The following is a 6,307-nucleotide window of genomic DNA, read 5'->3' on the forward strand; positions in this document are numbered from 1 at the left end:
GATTGGTGCTTAATCGTCAAACCGTTTTTTACCCTATTGTAGCATCCATTACCACGTATACAATCTATTATAAAGTCCACCATTATGGTCTATAAATTGACATGCTGCCGATCCCAAAACTCAGACACAAACACATTTAAATTCAAACTACAAAATAATAGTCAAGTTATGAGCTCCAAATGTGTAACTTTTTCTCTGTTTTTCTGCTACATGTTCATCAGCAGAGGTGGGTAGAACAAGCAAACATTGCACTCAAATAAGAATACGGTTACTTTGGAATAATATCACTCAAGTAAAAGTAAAAAATTATTCCTCCACATAATTACTTAAGTATTATGAAAGTAAGTAAGTGAAAAACTGGTGAGTAACTTTTGATGTATTTTTTTTAATCAGCATGGACATCAAACTGAGCAAAATATCAAATTGGAACATGCAAAATCTGATATTGCCTAACTATATAAATTCAACGAAAACAAATATACATTTAATCTTAATAAAATAGCATAATTTAAAGCAAATTCAGCCCCAAGAAATGATCTTAAAATAACTTTAGTTGTCGACACTGGTGAAACAGCTCAATAGGCTCACTAGGCCAACAGATTACATAGAAACAGGAACAGGGCAGAGCTCAGTGCATGACATAACTGTTTTGTTCTTTTTGGTATTCTGTAAAGTAATCGCAGATTAAATGTGAGGTCAAAGAGTGTTGTCTTTTCTTCCATATGTAAATCAGACACTTTAAAAACCTTGCTTCTTTGCGGGGCTGTGTAGACTTTGTTTACAGCCATGTGACTGCTTGATTAGTGAGATGGAGTCAAACGTCACTAGTCGATAGGTTGGATTGGTGAATTAGAGTCATGTGACAGCACTCGAGGCAGAAGTCTCTCAAAGCAATAAAAAAATAGAATAAAATAAGTAGCAAGCAGAATCTCGCTCGGTTTGACAGAGTAAGAGTCGTGTTTCTTCTTAACATAACTGCCAAAGTCACTCAATGCTTGCTCAAAGGAAAAATTGTTGCATTACAACTACTCTGACGAGTACAATCGACCCGATAAGTGACTCTTAACAGAATATAGTGTGTGACTACCCACCTCTACTCATTAGAGAGACAGAGGAAAAGCCCGTGGGTGGAGTAGCCTAGACGTCTACATAACTAGAGTAAAGTGGCCGTGTTTGGACACTAATACGAAGAGGCAGGATGTATTCTGTGGTGAAGCAAATGAGAGAAGGCTGATTCAAGAAGAAGGGGGAAAAGACAACAGAGGAAAGGAAATGTAGGGCTGTCGGAGCGAGGTCAAGTATTAGGTATGAGGAGAGCAGTGGGAGAAGGTGGATTGGGACCTACTAAGAATAGACAGACCAACAAAAAACAGGAAGGGATGGAAGAAAAGAGGCGACATTGGGAGAGAGGAGAAAACTGACAGGTTTTGAGTTGACGGTCTGTTGTGTTGTTTCAACCACAGGAAACCCTGTTGGCTTCCCCTTTCTATATGTGTGTGCGTGGGTGTGGTTCTTCCAGTAGCAAAGACACAAACACACAGTCGAGCCCATTCAAGTCCTCCAGCCTGAGATTGCTTAATTTAACTGTTTCCCCTGCTTTGGTGGCCGTTCAGTTAGTCGTCTGCTATATTCTATTAACATATTCTCTCTGTTGTCTAAACATTCTAAAGCTTTTGGAGACAAGACAACCGCGTCTTGAATGAAAAGTGGAATGAGCGTGGGTTAAACTACTATGACCATAAATGCATATACGTCGCACGTAATTGCTTACCACATCGTTAAATGTATGCCTCTCCGATAGAGTCAGTCAAAACGGAGCAATACTATCTGGTTGTTGTTTTTGTTGTTTTTTTACGTGTATGTGCTCACATTGGCAAATTGTCCCAGTAACAGATGCACTCTGTTATTTTGGATTATTCTACAGACGCACACACAACGGTGACACAGGCATCCAAAAATGTGCATAGAGATTAAGTGACCAAACATAACCCTTATTTATGTGTTTACAGTATACGTCCAATAGCACAAAATACAGAAAACTGAGGGAGCAACTTCCATGGCGTATATGTGTGTGTGCGTGCGTGTGGTTAATAAAAGTGTTCAGTTTCAATGATGTGATGTAATCCTTACAGCCGTATTATATAATGTGCCATATATATCATCGCTGTCCTGTGAAAAACACATATGTCCGGTTTTTTTTTTTTTTTCCAATTTTCTTATTTTTATGTAAATGATGTTTCCGCGTTATAGACATCGCATTAATGTGAACAGTTTTTTAAAAATTCAAAAATTGGACGTGTTTTTCACAGAATAGCGACGATATAGTACATAATATAATACACATTATTATGAATAACGAAAGCCTCTTCTCTTACCTGTTGCCATTCTACCCTCCATCATCCCTCCCTCCCTCCCTCCCTCCCTCTCTCCTCCCTGTGTCTTTGAATGAATGCACTTTGACTAGTGGAACATATGCTGCTGGTTGTTCAATACCCTCCCTCTGAGCAGTAGCACATCCGTGTGTGCGTGCGTGTGTGTGTGTTTGTGTGTGTGGGTGCGTGTGTGTGCGTGAGTGAGTGTGTGTTCATTGAAACGTGCCTCCTGTTGCACATCGGCCATCTGTTCCTTGAATGGACTGATGGAGTACTCCTGTAACCATGGCGATAGGCCATTCAGTCAAATGGCACCATCAAGCCACCCCTGGCTGTTTTGTGTGTTTGTGTGTATTTATATTTATGTTCAGGAATGGAATTGACTGGCCGAGTGGAGGAATTCCCACGTGTTGATGAAAGCAGGCTGACAACGTGTGTAGGACCGCTACTAGATTGTTTACCACTAACCCATTAAAAAGAGGCAAGAAACATCATTTGCTGTGAGATCTGAAGAGACAACTTTCAATCTTGTTTTGTTTATATAATTAACCCAACCGTTGTTGATTTTACCATAATAGAAAGTGAACATACACGTGTTACTTTTTGGGGCCGGGGGGGGGGGGGGGGGGGGGGGTCGGACACACTGAAAAAAGGGGCTGTGCACAAGAGTTGTCTTGGCAATCTGACACATTTTGAGCTCTTTTGTACAGCAGAGTGGTCAAGTCAAGATGTCTGATATACTCCTCCCCCAAAACACTGATGATGTCATTAAAGCAAAAAGCGCTTCAACAAAGTATCGGTTTGAGGGAGGGTGTGCACACTGATACAACCATCTTATCTGGCCTTTTTTTTTTAATTGACTCCATGGTTATATTTCAGTGTAGTTATACATATTTATTATTGGTATTTTATTATGTGATAGTTTAAACCTTTACTAGTAAAAGTCGGTTCAATTGATTTGTTAAATGGTCATACGATGTAATCAAACATATTTCAATTCGACCTTAATTCAGATTTACGAATTATTTATCAGTCAAGGAACATACATTACCCACACAAACGTGATCGGTGCGACAGCAAAATGAATATTGGGTTTCAACTGTCTCAAATCACTGGCCTATTCATCTGCACTCTCAGACCATTCAGCAACCCCACCCTTGCACACACACAATCCCCGCTTACCCATTACACCCTACACACACACACCCTGCTCCACCCAGTGGTCCGGGGTCTGCTGGCCATATGTCAGCCCATCTCTTGTGAGACACCTCTCCTGAGACCCTGAGCCCTCTTTTGTGTGCGTGCATGTGTGCGTGCATGCACGCACTAATGTGTTTGCCATCTTTGCTCACGATCCATCTCGAAACCGCTGTCATCCACCAAGTGTTTGAGTGCAACTGACCGCACCACATCTGCATCGAGTCAATAATTGTCTAATTGCCAAACGGAATAGGCATTATTTACCAGTGTTCACGTTTGAGCCTCCAGGGTTTTCTGTCTTGCAGGGTATCAGTGAAATACAGTCGAACTTCAAATGCTGAACCTAATCTGTTCCAAAATGCTGGTTGAGCTCTAAAGAATTCGCATGGACACGGTTTTGCACATAAAGAATAATGGAAAAACAATGAATCAGTTCCAAAAAAGGTCAAACTGTCAACTTCATAAAACATTTATTAACCGTACAGTCATTTTTTTTTTTTTAAAGTAACATCTTAACATTCCTATGTGTCGAACAACACAAAACGCGCCACCATGAACGCATCACAAGGCGGATCACATTTTTTTTTAAAAACAAAAAAAACAATTGAGGTGAATGAAGGTCTGCTGTATTCACTTTTTGCCTTGAGACAGTTGCCCACTATAAGGAGATACATTTTATTCAGAAGGAGAAGATAGCAGACTACCGCAGCAAAAAGTGGAGATTGGAGTATAATACTGCAGCATCCACAGCATGAGGCGCAGCAACATGGTAAGCTAACATTGCATATTGCCTGCTGAGTATCCTCAAAACTTGTTGTAAATATGATGATTTTTTTTTCCCTTTGTTATTGTTGTCTGCACCATACATATTGTATTGAGCAGCCAGGACAGAGACGTGTGAACTGCTTTCTTACATTGAATTTGAAGTCATCATCAAACTTTTCATCTTTGTCACCGGTGTTACCCCTATGTGGCTAAAGCTAACGAAAAAGCAAAACTCAAAGCCTTTATATGCTTGAAGTGTGATGATGGTTGACACTATCTTTGCTCTTGACATCAGCAAGTTTAACAAATACATCCATCCATTTCCTATAGTGCCGGTCTTCATTAGGCTTGCGAGTGAGCTGGAGTCTATCGCAGCAGACAATGGACAAGAGTCAAGGTACACCCTGGACTGGTCATTAGCCAATGGCAGAGCCCGTACAGATGAATACCTATGGACAATTCAAAGCCTTAAGTCAACCTAACCTGCATGTTTTTGGAATGCGGGAGGAAATCAGTGAAAATCCTCGCAAGCACGAAGAGAACATGCAAAGGCCTGAGATGTTACGTTAAACCGACATACGAACCAGTAATCCACATGTAAGTGTCAATGTATTTTCCTATTAAATGTTGTGTCACAAGAGAACTTTCCTGTGTGTACTTGTGAGAATTAGAGGGTTGAATATGGGACTGATTCGATCATCCCCGGTGCTTGGCAGACAGCGGCCCATTCCATATTGTGGTGTTTTGTTTTCAAGTCCTGTTATGATCTTGGTTTCAGGGTCAACCAAGCGAAATTCTTTCCCATTTTGTCAGCCTTTTTCACCACTGTCTCCACTATGTGGCAACACAGACAGGCAGATCACACACAGATTTGGCCCAAAAGTGCGCTTGTGTTGTTATTTTATTGACATCTGATTTGTCGTCGAAAAGTGACTTGAAAACTTTCCTATTTACGCTTGTAGCCACATGTAAAATTCTGCTTGCCTCATCATGAAGCTTTCGGGACAATTTATGGACCTGCTTTGTAGTTTGATTTAGTTGGACACATTGGAAAATATGCGAGCTCTGGAATAATAAATGAAAATAAGTAAATAAAGAATCATCACACCCAGTGAAAAGAACCAACAAATGCATCGTGACTGCAAAAGTTTTAAAACAGAGGTTAGAGGTGTCTTTCAATACTACTCATTCTTTCCACACCTTCGATTTCACTCAAGCAGTCACTCCATCTTTGTTTTTGCCGATGTTGTGTAAACAGAGCCACAGTGCGCACATACACAAACATTTACCATTTGCCGCAAATTTGTGCTCTCCCTTTAAAGTAAGCAAACAGGCGTCCAGTGGCGTCCTCGCAGATGTCTTTGAGTTTAAGCTCCCAACTGTTGTAATGCATAAACGTGTGAAAGTGATCTACTTTCTACTTTAGTAACAGAAGACCATCGTGTTGACTGTGTGGCCCTCGAAATGTGATTGACAGCCTCTCGTTAAAAAACAAATAATACCATGTATTGTAAACATGACTTTAAAATGACAAATACAATTGTTCTATATGCAAGTCACCGAGACAATGGGCTATTCAAATACAAACTCGTGTGCTAATGTGCACTACCTTCAAGTGTAAAGTCCTGCCACAAGTCTCTCTCTCATAGTCTCCGCACACATGCTGCTCTGAAAACACAATATTTTTGCTACAAAAACACCACATTTTCCTCCCAAGAGATTATTTTAAGAACATTCAATTTATTTATTTTTTTTTTAGGACATAAGACTCATAGTAAAACCATGAACCGTTCGAAAAATTACATTGCGTTACATTTACAATTTACATGAAACCCTTTCAAACGTACCATAATATTTCTTTTCTCGAGTGAAAACGTCCTATTTAAATCATTTTTACATAATTTAATCATTCATGTCTAATAATGTAAATGATATTTTCAACTTTTTGCAACTTGAAATGTTTCTGTATC

This window comes from Filicampus tigris, chromosome 3 (genome assembly GCF_054856515.1).
Source record: "Filicampus tigris isolate MCC_2025a chromosome 3, RoL_Ftig_1.0, whole genome shotgun sequence".
NCBI classification, from domain to species: domain Eukaryota; kingdom Metazoa; phylum Chordata; class Actinopteri; order Syngnathiformes; family Syngnathidae; genus Filicampus; species Filicampus tigris.